The sequence below is a fragment of the Excalfactoria chinensis genome, chromosome 1 (assembly GCF_039878825.1).
Source record: "Excalfactoria chinensis isolate bCotChi1 chromosome 1, bCotChi1.hap2, whole genome shotgun sequence".
NCBI lineage: Eukaryota > Metazoa > Chordata > Aves > Galliformes > Phasianidae > Excalfactoria > Excalfactoria chinensis.
The window spans coordinates 145,186,960-145,205,530 of NC_092825.1; the positions used below are offsets into that span (position 1 = coordinate 145,186,960).

The 18,571-nt window shown below is 42.7% G+C and overlaps 1 protein-coding gene and 1 pseudogene across 1 annotated transcript in view; one reads left to right on the top strand and one right to left on the bottom strand.

The window, feature by feature from the left end:
- Window positions 1-18,571, bottom strand: part of ACOD1 (aconitate decarboxylase 1) — a 29,914-nt gene that overhangs the window by 6,450 nt on the left and 4,893 nt on the right. The gene's annotated exons all lie outside the window — the stretch shown is intronic.
- LOC140260546 (uncharacterized) lies at window positions 9,259-16,859 on the top strand (annotated as a pseudogene).

The window sequence follows — 18,571 nt, forward strand, 5'->3', positions numbered from 1 at the left end:
TGGATCTAGCAAAAGAGCCTGGGGACCAAGGCTCCAGAAACGCAACCCCACAGACATTACTGGCTAATGTGCATCATGTGTGGACTCCATTTAGAACTGGGGTCCTGTCTTTCTTGTAAATGTGAGCAGCTGTTCAGCATGGCTGCTAAACTTCTTCCCACACACATTTCTCTGTGGGTATACCACAGTATCCTCACTTATGCATGCATAGCCTATGTCTACACAGAACATCCCAGCAGCTTTTCCTAGTTCCTGATTGAGATGTACACTTTGGCTAAATCCTGACCCTATGAGGAAACAGAACCTGTTGGTACCTCAGTGCTTTTTCCATTCCCCTTCATTTCCAGACCTAGGGAAACCTCAGAGGTAGAGGAGATTTGCTGAAAAAATATCTTTGGCCTTGATATTAGACCATAAAAAGCTACTGAGCTCATGAGATTGCTCGTGTTGACAAGGTTGGCAACAGTTAGAAAGGTTAACGGGAATTAATGCTGTGGGACAAGAAAGGAAAGATTTTCTTTTCTCTTTTGTTCTCTCAGTTCACTCTTCCTTCTTGGAAAATAGAAAGAGATACCAAAATGGCAGAGCCACAGAATCACTTGGCAGGGACCTCAGGAGGCCATCTGCTCTAACACCTTCCTTGGAGTCAACCAGAGCAGGATGTTCAGGGTTATGGCCAGTAGGGTTTTGAACATCTCCAAGGATGGATGCTCCACAACCAATTTGGGCATCCCACTAGTATTTGACCACCGTAAAATAACATATTAAATAAAAGATATTCAAATCCTCAAGTCTGTTCTCTTTCAGTCATCTTTTTTCCTTTACTTTTGAGATATCGTTTATAGACCCATTCTCTGTCTCATATTCCTTCTCCTCCTTTGAGAAAGAGTGAGACTGAAGTGAATTTTCAGCATCTCCTTGGTCCATTGATGCTATTTATATTTGGGAATTTTCCTAACAACTTGGGACCTTTTGCACTTCCCTCGACAACTCCAGCAGAGGGAACTGTGAATACAGCTGAACAGATGAAAAATATGAGAAAGCTGTGCCACAACGTAACTCCTGAGTGCACTAATTTATTACTCTAATCACTAAAACTCACAATCAGAGTGGAGCATAAAAGGCTCATAACCTTTTCAGTCTCTGGAAGGAGACTGCAATGCCAGCCTGTAGGACCACATCCTCTGCCATTAACTCACCGAGTCTCAAAGTAAGGCATATGCAACAGCTTCCCGCTTCCTGTATTTTATTGCTCCCCAACACTTAGAAACACCTTTTATGGGAAAGAAGTGCAGAGGCCCAACTGGATTTTGTCCCATGCCAAGGCACAAAGGTGAATTCAAAGGAGCCAAAACTTGTGGTGTGCTTTGCAATGCAATTTGCTGTCACATGCTGCTGGCTGATCTAGACACAGGGCCACTTCCTACCTTGATGTATGAATTGTCCAGTACACTGCAACAGTAACATCAGTATTTTTAGGAACTGAACAGAGGTATTATGAGAAGGAGAGTGTTTGTTTGTTTATTTGTTTGTTTTAAAGAGGAAGTAAGATGTGAATGAACAGAATTAAATTGCTTGGGAGACTCATTTTCAAAAATGGGACCTCTAAGTTGAAAGTAGTAGACCTCTAAGTCAGCAGCCTCAAAGGGAAGGGAAAGCAGTATGGCTATCACTGCAGGGGGAAAAGGCATCTATACAAAGACCTGTACCTCCATAGGAGAATTTGCAGGGGTTTCAATGGAAGAAGGTTGAAAATGACTGAGAGCTTGGCACAGACTGCCCACTCCCATCAAAGGGAATCCGCTATTTGCCTCTTCCTTGGCACAGTGCTCATGCTTCAGCAATTTGGGCACAAAAAAAAAATAAAAATTGTTAGCTAGCAAGCATGATGGAAAGACAAAATGTGTTCATCAAAATGCCATTTGTGATATTGTGCACAGGTACAGTAATGAGCTCTGTTGATTACAGAAATTGGCTTTAGAAAACCAGTGCCCCACAGGCGCATTATTTCCTGCTGACATCACATGATTAAGCCCTTTTTTTCTTCCTTTTGCCTCCAGTTATTTTAGGCTAAGCTCTGCCTACACCTGCAAGCTGTATACTTGCAAACGATCACAGAATCTGGCCTCAATAATATGCTCCTTTTGTCCTAAAGAAATATATAGAGAAAATGGCATTATGCACAGGCCAGGCTTCCTGTCCTCTATGCCAGTGTTTAAGATGTGACTTCATTCATGAGCTGCACTAACAAAAGAAAATGGGAGACAGGTGCCAATGAGTCTGCTTACAGAACTTTCTCTGTTCTTAACGATCTGCAGACCCCTTACAATTGCAGGACCTGGGCCTGAGTAGTACCCCCTCTACAGAGATATTCTAGGTACAGCAAAGAAGTGAGAACTTTGTTAAGAGGCAGAATCTCACCTGGTATAGATGGGTTGATCTAGAACCTGTTAACAGCCATACCGCCATAACTTTTGGGATCCTGTAATTCTGCCCCTGTATCATTACACTCTCTGGGTTTCCTTTTGCCCAGCCCTCTTTCCTGCACTCACTGCAGCAGCACTCAGTGCTCCAGGCAGCCTGCCAGCACAGCAACAACACGCAGCACAAGCAATGGGAAACGACTGCACCAGGAAACATGTAATTCTGGAAATTTCCAGTCTATAGCAGTTCTCCTATTTGCATACTTGCGCAACTAGTGACAACTGCAATTAAATCTCAGGCAAGTTACAACATTGTTGTTTCTGCTTTTTTTTTTTTTTTTTTTTTTCAATCTCCTCACAGCAAATCTTGGAAGTTCCCAGCCATATTCTGGTAAAGGTTGCTAGAAGTCAGTGAACCGAATCGACCATGCATCGTTCTTCTCTCCTTCCTAAATTAGTGGTGTTACTTCTGAAGACGTGTCCACACAATCAGTCTATGTTTGTATATGTTAATTCGCTTGCATGCATTTTCAGACAGTGGTTCCAGTCCACATAGGTTCTTGTTCAAGGCGGACAGATCATGATCAGGGGTCAAATCACCCCACTAATAAGCAAAAGTCTACTTGAAGATAGAGAATGTATCAACGATTAGGCAAGACTGTTTGACACTATGTATGGAGTAGTGTGAGGGGACCTAAACCAAACTTGCATGAGAAGACAATGAACATGCATGAAATTTCTGTAGACCCTCTGTAGATTTTAAGTTATACAATCTCAGAATCACAGAATATCCTAAGCTGAAAGGGATCCAAAGGATGACGTCCAACCTCTGGCTCCACACAGGAGCACCCAAAATAGAAACTCTGAGTAACAGCACTAGATGTAGATTCCATAGGCTTTTGCTATACGTGTGGATTTAGCAACAACTTTTCTTTGTTGATGACTGTGGAGCAGTCTGTATCACATGCTGCTCTCTTAATCAAAGATCAATGATGTCTATATTGAGTGGTGAAAATGCAACCAGCTGTTATTGCAGGACTTGTGTCATTTAGGGAGGTGATACAACCTGACTGACATAAATTCAGGGTTTGATTAGAAGAAACCAGTGTGAGTGCATGGAGGGACATGGCAAATTCAATTACAAATTCTGGTAGTGCAAATGAGGCTTAAGTCACTGTGCTAAACTGCTGCATGCTACATAGGAAGGAGCCCAGTAAAGAGGCCTTCCTGATCATTTGAGAACATGCCCATTAACAGCAAGCCTGTGGTGGCAGTCCATGGGGAAGCATTAATTATGAGATGTAAGACCTTCTCTGCATTTAAGTTATTGCTCAGGGATTTTGAACCCCCTAGGGAAGTGTCCCAGACACCTTAAAAAAAACTTCTGTCTGCACAGGAAGGGTTGAAATAACAGCTAAAGTACACACAGCAAACAGAATGAATGATAAAACACTATTGTTGCAAACAGAAATAGGCTTTGGATGAGAAATCCACCTAATAATGGGAGTTAATCATTTATCTGTCAGCAGCCATGGAAGTACCTGTAACAGGTACTAGGAGATGCTGTGTGTGTTGGCAGTTATTCCTCCAGCTTTCACTGCTCTCTCAGCTCCTATCCACTTAGACTCTCACAAACATAGACCCTCTGAAAGGATTTGAACACACACTGCTGCATGTTCATGTTGCTACATGAACAGAGCTCAAATCAACTAACAAGCAGAATCCTTATTGCTGATGTATTGCTCATCCTGCAGGGCTGTCACATCTTTTTTTTTTTTTTTTCTTTTTTCTTTCCTTCTTTCCTTTTTTTTTTTTTTTTCTTTTTTTTTCTTTTTTTTTCTAAACTGCATCATCTGCTCAGGCAGTGTGCTCTCATCAAGGTCCCAGAGGCAGCTCAGGTATCCCAGAATGTGCACTTGTCTTTCTGTCCTTCAGTATCTTGTGGTCTCTTTCAGGACACTACAGTAACCAAAGACTCTTTTTCCTCATGTGTTTATGCACAACTAAAAAGGATTCCTGGGAGGAGCAATCCTTGAGAGTAGCCCTGCAGAGAAGGACCCGGGGGTCCTGGTGGACAGAAAACTGAATGTGAGCCAGCAGTGTGCTCTTGCAGCTTGGAAAGTGAATGATATCCTGGGCTCCATCAGAAGAGCAGTGGTCAGCAGGGGTAGGTAGGGGATTATCCCTCTCTACTCTGCCCTTGTGAGTCCCCACCTGGAGTACTGCATCCAGGCCTGGGGCCCCAATACAAGAAAGAGAAGGAGCTGTTAGAGAGGCCAGAGGAGGGCCACAAAGATGATCAGAGGTCTGGAGCACCTCCCATACAAAGACAGGCTGGGGCAGCTGGTCTTGTTCAGCCTGGAGAAGAGAAGGCTGCAGAGTGATCTCATTGCAGCCTTCTAGTACCTAAAGGAAGCCTACAAACAGGAGGGGAGTCAACTCTTCGAAAGGGTAGATAATGGCACGACAAGGGGAAATGGTTTAAGTTGAAGGGAGCAATACTTAGGCTGGATATCAGGGGGAAGTTCTTCATAGAAAGAGAGGTGAGGTGCTGGAACAGGCTGCCCAGAGAAGCTGTGGATGCCCCATCCCTGGAGGTGTTCAAGGCCAGGTTGGATGGGGCCCTGGGCAGCCTGGTCTAGTGTGGCCCTGCCTTAGGGGGGGTTGGAGCTTGATCATCCTTGAGGTCCCTTCCAACCCAAGCCATTCTATGATTCCATGATGATGATTCTATGATTCCTCTGGGATACATTTTGCTTTTTTATTTGCTTGGTTTGGTATTTTACTAAACGTTGAGGACAAATAATCAAAAGAGAAACTTATTAAATGAGTTGCAAATGAAGCAACACTGAAATGTTGTGGTCCATCCTAAGACACCTAGGCAACCGCAGCAGGGCAAGAGTCATACTGTCCAACTAACGGCACACGGGGCAATGCAAGGCTGTTTTAGTTTTACAGTGAAAGAAAAGCAGTCAGCTGCCTTGGGTGGTGACTCTGAATGGGCAGCTTGATGCCTGAGCAGCCTGTGAATTTAAAAGGGTTTTTTAAGACTGATCTACCCACCCCTGCCTTCTGCTTCCATGTTCCTCTGCTGTGGCTGCTGCTGCTGACAAAGGAAGGGCTCATTAAGAGGAACAGGGTGGCTGATGCTGCAAACCTCCTGCTTCCTGGTGTCTCACCTCACTATGGTAAGCAGTAAGACTCTCCATCTTCCAAACACAACATAGCCATGTAGTGCACTGTTTCTTCCTGTGCTATCAAGGCCCAGGCATATTTCCCCACAGTCCCTGGAAATTTGGGAGGCCTATCTATAGTCAAAGTCAGTTAGGGAAAGTGGATGCTTGTTTGGGGGAGGATGAAGGAGCAGAGGAAAGAAAAAGAGATATGACTATATGGAAATAAAACATGTCCCATCTCTTATGATGCTGGAAGACCAAATGTTTGTGGGGAAGGGAAAGAAAACTTACAGAAGAGGAAGAAAGAGACCCCAAGCCCTTACATGTTTCCATTCACCAAGCTCCACGGATTTCCCCAAGGTCACCTTTTCCCAGACACTGGAAATGTGCTTTACATCAACACTGACTTTGCTTGTGCTCTTGAGAAGTTGAATAAACCACTGCTGTTTGGGAAGGATGAACGAACTTGTGTGAGATTCTCATATCAGGCTGAGATGGGAGATGCTCCTCTGCTCAACAGACCCTCCCTAATCTAAAGGGCAACTGCTCCAGACTCCCAGTGTTTTATAAGGAGATGGTACACTGGTGTATGAGGTAACAGCCTCTGAGTTCTTTGATGGAGATGTAACCAAGTTGCTCAGTGAGCATCTGCAGCAGAGACAAAATCTCATGAAATCCTTGTAAAGACTTGGAAAGATAGGCTTCAAAAGGTAAGCATGGCTCCTTCCTTGGTGTCAGCATATTACCAAGCAGCCTGTAGTGAGAGACCAAGCATGAAGGACCCATCATCCACATTATCTCTGAGCCTGATGGGCAGTGAACCCAGATCCTGCCCACAGATCTTTGCTGCTTTTGTACTTCTAGAGGCTTCTCATAACAGACTACATAGGAAGGACAGGAAAGCTCAGCAGTTCTTCCCTTCAGAACAGGCATTTCTGACCTTCTTCACTGTGCCTCTTCCAGCTGGCTGCTCCGGTAGTGTTGGGTTCATCTGGGTAGCATAACGTTTTTACCCAGTATGACTTGTTGAAACAGCTGACCTCCCTGCAGCAAACTGTTTCATCGTATTCATTAGAGCAGATCTGTGGGCTGCGGGTTGTCCCCCCCCTTAAGCTGCTAGAAAAGGATCCCACAGAGATGAAAAGACTGCTTTGCAGCCTGCTCTATTAGCACTGCAACAGCAAGGCACCAGTGCTCTGCCAAGGAAAAGTGCAAGAATGTGGGCTGAAGGACACTGGGCTTCTGGTGGACTGGAACAAGCTGGCTCATCCCAGACGGAATCTGGCTGAACAGGACAGAGTAACTCACAGGTTAAGCATTCTGCATGAGATCAGCTACACCGTCAGGAAGGAATCGCTAGGGGCTTTGCTGTGGGTTTCATCCCCAGACACCCCTAGCACAGACTCCAACCTCAAAACAGTTTAAACAAGCAAGGAGATTAAAAAATATAAGAACATATTTGGGATCCTTACTGTTTTAACTTCACTGTTTCTTTATCCTCAGGCTTCACATTTGCTTCACTTTTATAATGATAAGATAAACTATTACAGTAAAGCCTTCTCAATTGACTGTATGACTTCAGATGGTGACAGCTTTAAAAGTAAAACATTCTTCAAGGCTCTGGACAGTGTTGAGAGAGCTGTATGAATATGAATCAAGAGTGAACCCATCCTGGGAAGTAAAAATTATTTACAAATATCTAAAAGAAATAATACTGCAAATCTTAACATCTCATTGCTACAGATTGCCAAAGGAAAGCATGCATGAAGCCTTAAACTCCCAGACTTTATGTTACCTTGAAGGCTAAATGTGAATCAGTCATGTATCTATTCTCAGTGTATGCTCTGTGTATGCACATGACAAGGGCTGTTACAGGAAATGATGCTCTCCAGCTAGAGCAATACTTGACTGAGCTTCTGCTGGAATGTCCTAAGTTAAAATTAAACATGATGAAAAAGCCACACAAGCAGTGGCTACATGGGGAAGGGTGGAGATCAGAAAGACCTTCCTTAAACTGAAAAAGCATGGCACAGGATGACACACTTGTTTTTATCCATTTATCTTGTAAACACAATTATTATACATGTAGGCAAAGTCACAGTAATGACACTCCCAAATTAGGCATGGAAAACCAAGAAGAGGAGCATATGAGCGACCACAAGTCTTCTTAACCTTCCTGATGAATTCTTGTTTGTTGTGAGGAAAAAAAATAGAAAAAAAGTTTTAGAACAAGAAGCTTATCAGGTACTCAAACATTAAAATAGCAAACATTAACAATAGTGTTGAATTCCCTTCATTGTAGTCAACTATGCTGATGTCTGCCAGAATTAGTCCAAGGTTTCTTGTCATGCCTTGGTGAAAAGGTGGGTTGGAAGTTGACCTCTTGAGATTCATTCTATCCTTTCATTTTTCTGACTTCAAGATTTATAGAGTTCACCTATCCTGCCTAAACTGACCTCTAAATTGAACTTGATACTACTTGAAATAATGGCTTTAACAAGAACAGGGTCAACTTCCAACCTGATATCAGGTTGGATGTTGGGAAAAGGTTCTTCTTTGAGGGTGGTCAGGAACAGGCTTTCCAGGGCAGTGGTCAAAGCACTGAGCTGTCAGAGGTCAAGAAGCATCTGGACAATGATCTCAGTCTTATTTTTGGGTGGAGCCAGGAACTGGACTCAATGATCCTCATAGGTCCCTTCCAACTTGGGATTTTCTTTGATTCTACTGATGGTATTTGACTAATATTTTCGTGAAGACCAGAGGAACATCTGTGAGCATAACGTCTACAGACACTGCTCAAGATGTGCTTTGTATTCTGAAAGTCCTCCTGGATTAGCATAGCTAGTCTCTAAATGCTCCATGAAAATAAGGCCATGAGAGTAAGTCATACTTTAGAGATGATTCTCAAGCTTATGATTGTGACTGCAAAGGGATTGCAACACTCATAAATAGTTGCTTAAGCATGATGGAAATTCAGTTGCAAATACTGAAAGTAGGGTCATGACCTGGGAAAGTCGTACACTGAGATAAACAAATTCATTAATATATCAGAAAAAAAGTGTAGTGGATAGATATTTTTGTTGAAGTGATATATTCAAATTACTAAAGTATAAAAATGGTGTTAAAAATGAAGCAAAGAAACATGCTATATTTAGGCCTTTTTTCAGGCTTTTTTTCTTTTTGTAAATTTTTAGAAATGACAGGTTGCAAAGTTAATGAATTGGCTTTGCAAAAATACTGAAATTCACCTGAACTTCTGTTTCCTCAGAGTCAATAAATGCCATTATTAATAACGCTATCTAGTGAGGTGAACAAACTAATCATCATATCTCACCTATATCCTAAAAGCACTGATGTTCTGGGAAAAGGTTTGTAGGAAGAATCTTAACAACAACAAAATTGCAAAGGCTTTTAATATGAAAATATTCCAGTTACTTTAATCTTCAGCTAAAGATCTAGAGAAAACAGTTCAAATGCAACAGGTCTATGGATCCATCTAGTCTTTACAGGTGAGGGATCAAGCTAAGAAGTATGCTCTACTGAGCACCTTTTCAACTCTTTGAAAGTCCTGTCAAGTGGAGAAGATCAATAATTAGGGAGTGCGTGTAAGCCCTTCAAAGAGATCTGAGTGCAGCACTTGCTGTATAATCATGCCCACCATGCCGATGCCACGGCCTCATGTGGGAGATCCCACCCTGGGACACAAAGCTGCCATCCTCGGTTTGTGGAGCGGGCAGCTTTCTTCTCTTACAAGCCCCACTACCTTTGAAGCTCAGATCTACTTGTTCTAATGGGACTGATTAGAGGAGGGAAAGGAAACTTCAAAAGACTTCGCTGCCTCTGTGAACTAAGTCGGCAGAAAGCTGTGCTGACAACCTCTTGTGACATGTACCACCATTTATTTTTTCCCTTGGCCCTCATTCTGCCCCTTAACATTAGCATCTTCTTTCTGTTTGTGTGTGAGAACACTGCAGTTCACATACACATCACAGAATAATCAGTTCCTCCACCTGATGAGGGACCCTCATATGTTTCTCCCTGTTGTGCTTCAGGCTTCTTTTTGTTCTGAGATTCTGCTGTCAGTCACAGTTTTAAACCCACTGTGATCCTGATTCAGCACTGATACATGGTTGTGACTGTCTGACTGACAAAAGGTGTATGGCTAATTCTATGGGAAGGATGAGGAAACCTGATACATGGATTAGGAATGAACAAAATGCTAACAGAAAGCCCTGAGCAGGGCCCTGCAACTCCTCTATGCCTATGTGCAGAGGGATGTGGAGGGAGTTAATTAATTTCTTGTCATTCAATTAACACTGATCTGTGCTGATGCTGATACTTTCTCTTCCCCATCGCTGGATGCATTCCATCCTTCTTGTGTGCCCAAAGCAGGACCATGCACCAGCACTGTACCCACTGTCTTGATGTTGACACTATAGCTTTCGGTTTCCTTTCTGCACTTCTGCCTGCCCTTACCAGAGGAACAACTTCCTCTGCTGATTTACCAAAATACCACTTCACACCCAAACCTCTTCTGAAAAATGCAGCTCACCAGACACCCTTAATTACATGAATAAATTTCAACATCAGTCTTACAGGTAAATGCCAAGTGTTTCTTGTTTACAGTTTTGCCTTCTCAGAGTTTAATGTTAAAAGTTCAGGGATTTTCTTTATTTTGATGACACAGTGTCAAATATAATACCCATCAGGAACACAGATGTCCCACTTGAGTCCAAACTAAAGACAAAACCAAATGCGTATTTAAATAACAAAGATTATAGAAATGCTTTGGTGTCTGTGTAGGTATCTAGGTTTAGCTGGTCTTGGAACAGTTGACCTCAGTGATTCACATCTCACCCTTTCAAACACAAAAATATTTCACTTTTTCTCCCAGTTTTTAGATCAGTTTTCTGTCTTATTTCCCTCGAACTCCAGAGGCCTACTTCAACCTTTATGCAACGTCCCTCAGGATAACAGAGTTACAGCCCAGGCTACTCAGACACTTCTTGTTTTTACTGCATTTGCATTTGTCTTGGTTATTCAAAATATGGCCCGAAACCCAGGAAAATAAATAAATAAATAAACAGAAAAAAAAGAAAAAGCAGTAACTGCTTGATTGATGAACCCAATCACAATCATCATAGAGACTTGGTATTGTCACTCCTTCCCACCATATGTTTACAATAATCTGGATAAGTTCTAGAACAAGCTGTCATTGTGTCTCTGCTCCCTTCCTCCTCCATTTTACACTTTGCTAGTAGCAAAATAGAAAAGGGTAAGGAAGGGGGAAGCTCTGGATTTGAACCCACTCTTATTTACACTGCTTAATTTTCCTGTTGCTTTGGTGCTGCATTGAAGCACTTCTGTTAGCTCTCTCTTCAAGACAACTGGCCCTCAAGATGTAAGCAGAGTGGATATGAGGTAGCCACTGCCACTTGGCCTCAAAGCCACAGGCTACGAGTGGAGCTTGTGGAGCTGGAGAAGGCAAGGCAAGGCAAGGCAAGCATCCTGACTGCTGCCTTTCTGGCAGCCTTCTAGTCACTTGGTGAGGTGTTACTGCATTCACAGTGTTTGTTCTTGTCCACAAGACTGCTGCTGTACGGACTGCTGAGAAAAGAGTTGGAATAAAGGTGACTGCTAATTAACCAAGTGATTCTGGAACAATTTCAAGAACAAGTTTTTACTTGCATAACAGTGGTAACATTTTTTTAAGCTCTAGAAACAGATGGTGATTTCTCCTCTCAGTGAGAGCTGCCAACAGCATCAGTAAGTATACACAGTTCATCAGATAGATAAATCTTGGGTTAAAAACACAAGTAATCAAGAGTCACGCTCCTTGCTACATATGCTGGAGCAAACACTATAAATAAGACTGGGAGGAATTTCACTCAGAGAATGATGCTATTCAGCATCAGGAGGGTAATTTCCCACCACCCTGATGATTCGGCACTCCGTCTGTAAACAAAAGCGCCTCTGCTTGAAGAACGCACGGCTCACGAAATGGCTTCCTTCAGCTGCGGCAATGCAACGCCGAAAGCTGCGAGCAGAGACAGCACTGCCACCTGCTGCTCCCCAGGGCACGGGTCTCACTTCCATCAGGGCACTATGGGCAGCTAAAGTTGGCATTTACCACGACAGCGCATTTACTGCAAATTAATTAAAAAGTGAAATTTAATAATTAAAAGGAAATAAAGGCAACTGTCAACTTTGCAAAACAGACGGGAATAAAATAAGCTGTAATTACTGTGCTGTCACAGTTTCAGAAAAAAAATAATAAACAAGCCATCTTGCCACTTGTTTCACAGCTTAATCACATCCTTTGATGCTGTTATCTTTGGCTGGTTCAACTGAAGGAGTTTCATTAGCAATTTAGTGAAAATGCAGGCAATCAGCATCTCACCAGATTAAGGCTTTACATTAACAATGCCGTCCTTAATTAAAGATATTATGGGCAATGGCAGACTGATAATAGCTGGAATCTTACTTGTCCTTGATGAATATTAGAAATGTGCTCACAGAGTTAATATTTTAAGGTGATAATATAAACTACTGCAATATACATTTTTCTACAACAGTATGCCACTGGCACAAACTAATAGTGACTAATGAGATGGTGGACAAAGCTAGCAAGGGACACAGGTCACTTAACCTGGTCACTACAGATAGGACCAGTTAAGGACAGTTCTATGATCACTATAAAATCAGTGCTGAAGACACTATGCAGGGGTTTTATGAACTGGAGGTTTAGATGAGATGCTATTAGATAATTTCACTAGAGTTTGTGTTTTAATGAGTTAGTTATGAAAGTTTTCAGGAAGTACAAAAGTGATTGTGATTTTCTCTGACAACGATGCACAAGTAACGATCTGAAGGAAAGCCAATGTACTGCTTGAGAAAACTGACTTTTCACACCTTCACCTCAGAAATGCTTTGATGAAATAAATAAATACATAGGATGCATGTGGTCACACACTGTGGGTGAAATCACAGAATCACATAACTGCAACTGCTGGAAGGGATCTCAAGCGATCATTGAGTCCAACCCCGCTGCTAAAGCAGATGCCCTACAGTAGGCTGCAAAAGTAGGTGTCCAGACAGGTCTTGAATATCTCCATAGAAGGAGACTCCACAACCTCTCTGGGCAACACAGGTTGGACAGGGCCCTGGGCAACCTGATCTAGTAAATGTGTATGTTTGGTGGCCCTGCTAGGCAGGGGGGTTGGAACTACATGATCCTGAGGTCCCTTCCAACCCGGGTTGTGAACCTGTGGACCTGTGGGCAACCTGTTCCAGAGCTCTGTCACCTTTAACATTAAAGCAGTTTTTCCGCATATTCTTATGGAATTTCCTATGCTACCCTTCAGTCTTCAAGCACCTCTCCCATTCACCAAGACCTTTCAAAGATGATAGAGAGTTGTTCAGCAGTCCCCTCTGCCAGCTCCCTCAGCACTTATGGGTGCATCTCACTGAGACCCATGGATTTGCGTGTTGATTTTGACTAGATGCAATTTAACCACCTCTTCCTGAACCCTAGGAAAGCTTTCTATTCCTCAAACTCTTATCTCCAGGGTCTAGGATTCCAGAGGAGCAAATCCTGGCTGAAACCTCAGGAAATTTTGCCTCTGAATTGAGAGGGGTCAAAATATCAGCTTTCATGTTTATATTTGTACGTGGATTCCACCAGGAAACATTTTCTTTCTGAATTTTAGAACAGCTCTTCTTTGTGCTAGATTCTAAAGAAACAGCTTTTCTCATTAGTCAGAACACTTGACACGCAGTGTGGCATTACAGCCTGTTCATACTTTGTCTTCCAATGCTTTGAATCAGGATCATCCTTGCTTGGCAAATCAAGCTGCCTACAGCTTATCTACTCAATGTGTGCTAATGCTGCTCTGTGAGCCCATTCATCTGTCCCTGATAGGGTCCTTGATCATAAGCCCTTCACGCGCATGAACCTGAGCCCTGCTCTACCACTGCCTTCTATAATTCTTTCTTTAAAGCTTGGAAACTCTTAAGAATGTCAAAGAAATGCCAACTGACCCAAGTGCTGGTGATGTGCTCCCTCCCTCTCCTGGTGCAAATTCAAACAGTTTAGCTTATGGCACCGAGTGCAGCTTATAGAATGGGAATGGAACAGAAGAGTGTTTTGGCAGACAGACATGATTCTCAGATGTGTAATGCTCAGTGGATAGAAAAAGGGGAGTTGTACAAAAGGAAAGAAACAACAACAAAAAAGGCTGTGGCCATGCAATCAATTTTATAGCATATCCATCCCTATAGAAGGTATATATAAGATTGCCTTGAAGCTTCCCAACCTGTACACTAAAGGTATCACTTGAATGTATCCAGTTCACTTCTGAAGAACTCCTATGGGTTATGGTTACTATGGCTAAATGCAGTTACTGCTATTTTTCCTTTGTATAGCTAACACAAGACCATTTTCACTCCAATCCTCTGCTCCTCCAGCCCTGACCCCTCTTTTGGCTGTGTGACGCATACTTAATTTAGCAATGTCCATAATCTGCCCTCTTGTACTTACAGATTACTTAGGGCTGTATGTAGGCACCTCCTGTGGCTTCTGAAACATTTTTTTCCCCACTGCATAGTGAAAAAAATAAATATAAACAAAATACAGAAGAAATATATTTGCTTTGACTGATGAAAAAAAAATGCACCAGTACAGTAAAAACAAAAAGGTAAAATATGTGGAAGAAGTAAACAAAACATAACTTATTAGTAATTCTACTGTTGTCAAAAGGCAGTGACACCAACATCACCTTTTTTTAATTACAAGTCAAGGGGACAGCCACATCAGCCTCGACCTGAGGACAAAGACTGAGAGATCACGAAGAGAGATCTCATGCACAGGTTATTGGTGAATATTTTACCCTTTAAAGTCATTCCAATATATAATAGGTCTGAACAACCACATTTATAACCTATACACAGTATTAAAGAGAAGGCTGTGTAACTACTATAACTCTAAAACACTGAAAATATGCAGTCCAAGACTCATGAAATCTAGAAAGAAATGCTATTCATCCCCTCTGTATTTATTTTGCTTTTTCTTAGCTATGTTTCATTTTTTTCCTTTCTCCTTTCCCCCCATAACAAGCTTTATGCTTGGCAATTTACATGCTTTCTTTTTACTTTTTGGACTGCCAGTCACAGAGTGTTTTGACTTACAAAGAGATCTTTTCTTATTCTGGAAGCTTCTTTGTCACTTTGACAGCAGGATTTATGCTTATCTTCAGCCCCTCAGATAAACTTCCCCTTCACTGAGATCAATTCTACATTCTCAGACTCTTTCTATGTGATTTAACTTCATAGAGATTTATATATATATATATATATATATATATATATATACTTGCCTCATTTTATTTGGAAAGATTTTATTTAAGGGAATTGTTTCTCACACAATCAAGATTTTGTATTAAAAAGCATAAACAATAACCATGAGAGCATTGAATTATTTCAGGATGGCAGTTTGGCAAAAGGCACATATAAGCTACACACATGAAAAATTATATGGTGAAAACAAACAGGTCCCTTTGCATGGCTGTAACCCTTTTCAAGCTAGAAAAACTTTATGGCATATATTTCTGCAGTTGTCACATAGCAGATATGGGAAAGGAAATTTCTGAGTTTTACTACCTGAGCCCCCAGATTTGTATTCAAAAGTCAGAGTGATCTTTATTTTGCAAACAGATTGCAGGTATGCAAAAGGGACCTGAAGAAGATTTTACTAGACACTAGAACAGGTTGTGCAGAGAAGTTGTGGATGCCCCAGCACTGGGAATGTTCAAAGTAAGGTTAGATGGCTTATGAGTAACAAGATCTGCTGCAAAACGCCCCAGCTCATGGCAGGGGGTTAGACTAGATGATCTTTAAAGGCGCCTTCCAAACTAAGTCATTCTATAACCTAAAATTTTATTATAGCATTAGGGAGTATGACTGATGATACCGTCCCTCCCATGTGGAAGTGCAGGTGAAGCTTCAGGGTTAGGAGGAGACCTGTCCCAACCATAAAGAGCAGTGTTGAAGCAAGGCCCCAGAGGGTAGGAGGTTGCTGTTCCCTCCTGAGGTTACAGAGTGTTCATCATTGGTTGCATCATCTGCTCATGCTGACGTGTCATGTCTCCAGGAAATGTTTTGGCCTCTAATCCTGTCACTTGAAAGGAGACTCAGTGGTAGATTGAGCATGTCCTAAACACAGAAACGAAAAGGGAGCATTACAGGGAACAGGAAAAAAAAAAAAAAAAAAGAAAAAAAGACACCAATTTCTTTAATTGTGGTGTTTTGCATGCAAAATTAGCTTGTTGTTACATATAATGTATGTGCAAAGGGTGCCTCTGGACCTATGGGCAGTTCTGAGCAATATAAAAGCCCGTCTAACACCACGATCCCTCATCCACTTCTCCTGCCTTCTCCTCCTTGGTGAACAAGGTAAGCTGCAGTGGTCTTCTCCTCACTGTCCTCTTTCTTTGCTTCTCCTCTTTCTCTTCTGACCTCCACTGAGTCTTTGATTGTGTTCCAAACTTGGTGTGAGTCTTACTCCTTGGTGGTGCTCCCACCAGCTCTGTTCTGCTTGCCAGAGTTGGGGGAGGTGGGAGAAGGCATTGGGCTGTCACTGCAGGTGCCTCTCCCTGTTCCCCAGCCCCATGCCTCCTCTCTTGGTGAGGAGGCCACCAGGCTGCTGCTCACACTGCCTGTTCTTTGCCTACCCTTTCTCCTAGGTACACCTCCAACCCACAGCCATGTCCTGCTACGATCTGTGCCGTCCCTGTGGCCCAACCCCGCTGGCCAACAGCTGCAATGAGCCCTGCGTGCGGCAGTGCCAGGACTCCCGTGTGGTGATCCAGCCCTCTCCTGTGGTGGTGACCCTGCCCGGTCCCATCCTCAGCTCTTTCCCCCAGAACACTGCTGTGGGATCCAGCACCTCTGCTGCTGTTGGCAGCATCCTGAGCCAGGAGGGAGTGCCCATCTCTTCTGGAGGCTTTGGCTTCTCTGGCCTGGGTGGTCGGTTCTCTGGCAGGAGATGCCTGCCCTGCTAAAGCCGAGGTGGACATCCTCTGAGCACATCCCAGCAATGCTCGAAGCCAGGCACCAGGCTGAGGATGTAGCTGCTGGCCAAGGTTTCCAGATGGGCTGAGCACCCTCCTGCCCTCCTGCAAAACAGAGAGGGAAGACAGGGTGCCAGCTTGTGCTGTCTGGAAACACAGCCAGCAAATGTCATCTTCTCCTGCTTTCTTCTCATCATCACAAGTCTTTGCTGTCTCGTGCTGTCCTGTGCCATGGGTTCACCCTGAAGCAAGCTGAGAGGGTCCTACTTCTTCCTCTCACCAAATGAGGGAGGAAGACATGCATCCTATTGTGGCAAAGTTTGCCAGCTGATTGCCAGTCTGTTTACCAGCTGCCTTTGTAGCAGCTTTAAACTATGCACTGCTTTGATTCCTTCTTTACATTCAATAAAATTTATGCTGCATTGTAATCTCAGTATCCTTGTGTTCCTTTCCTGTTGAGATTCACGGCAAAGTCATTCAGTCAAGATGCGGTACATCACCATAAAGTTTACCTTTGTAAACTTTGTGTGGTGTCATCAAGGTCTTATCAGTGTCCAGGACGTCCCTCTAATGGGCATGTCAGCAATGAATGATGTCGGATATTGGTTTTTATTTGATAAAACAGGATAATCTGATAAGCCAGATACTGGAGCAGGACTTGATTGTCTTTTTGAGTCTCTTCCAACTCAGGATATTCCATGATTCAACAATACAAAGAGAGGAGAGCTTCTTAAGAATCAAATGCCTGTATTCTTCAAGGGCTTACAGAGTCTGCAGACTGCTGGAATTCAGTGGATGTAATTTGTTTGAGAGTTTAGATACTTGCTCATTTAAAACTTCATTAAATCTGAACACTGATTTGTCATTCCATATATTTCTGAAATGCCCTAACCATCTGACACTTGCTCTATCAATATGCTATTTCTTAGCAATATGGTGTTAGTTAAACTTATTAACATGACTGAAAATCACAGATATTGTAGATAGATAATATCTTACAAGAAATCCCTACAAAGCAGAGTGGTAATTCTTCCATGTAAACTTGGAACAGGAAAGCACATTCAGAATTTCCTAGACACACTAACTGAATCCCAATTTAGCGTCTCCAACTACAAAGCAAAATACATAAAGTTCCCTCAGAAGGAAGACAGCTTTGTCAGTCTTACTTCCAAATGAACCGAAGTTTTAATTTACAGGTTAGAAACAGCTGCTTTTCCTTACTTTGTGCAGTAACGCCTCATTATAATGGGACATTAGGAAGCTGGGAAACAATTAGCTGTGCCTGATGAAGTTGATTCCAATCTTCTAGCTCAGCTTCAAGAAACAAAACTCAGTCTAAACTGAAAATCAGGTTAGGTTCTGCAGTACATAAGGAGTTATGAGCACAAGTGGTAGAGGAAGCTTGGAAACACTGCTGAGGATGAGAGCTGGCAATTCATGAATGGAATATTCTGGCAAGCTCAGCTATAGTTCTAGCAGATGCTGACCTGTTAATTCACTTGCTAGGCTGGGACGTTCAGCAGTTAGGCAGCAAACCATCTTCCTTCTCAAGTGAGTGAGATGTTCTCATTACATTAGTTTACATGTGAGACAGAGAGGTTGTGAGCAAGCAGGAGGCTCATCAGCTCCTCCTGGCATGGCCACACAACTGAGACACACTGCCTGAAGGAGCTAAGAGAGTCTGCTCACAGTCTTCACTCACAGATGTTCCCACTGACGTGAACACTGGTTATGGCCGTAAGTGATGCATACTTCATAGAATCAAAGAATCATAGAATCCCCAAGGTTGGAAAAGACCTAAAAGATTATCCAGTCCAACCGTTCACCTATTACCATAGCTCCCACTAAACCATGTCCCTCAACACAACATCCAGTTGTTCCTTGAATACCCCCAGGTGACTCTACC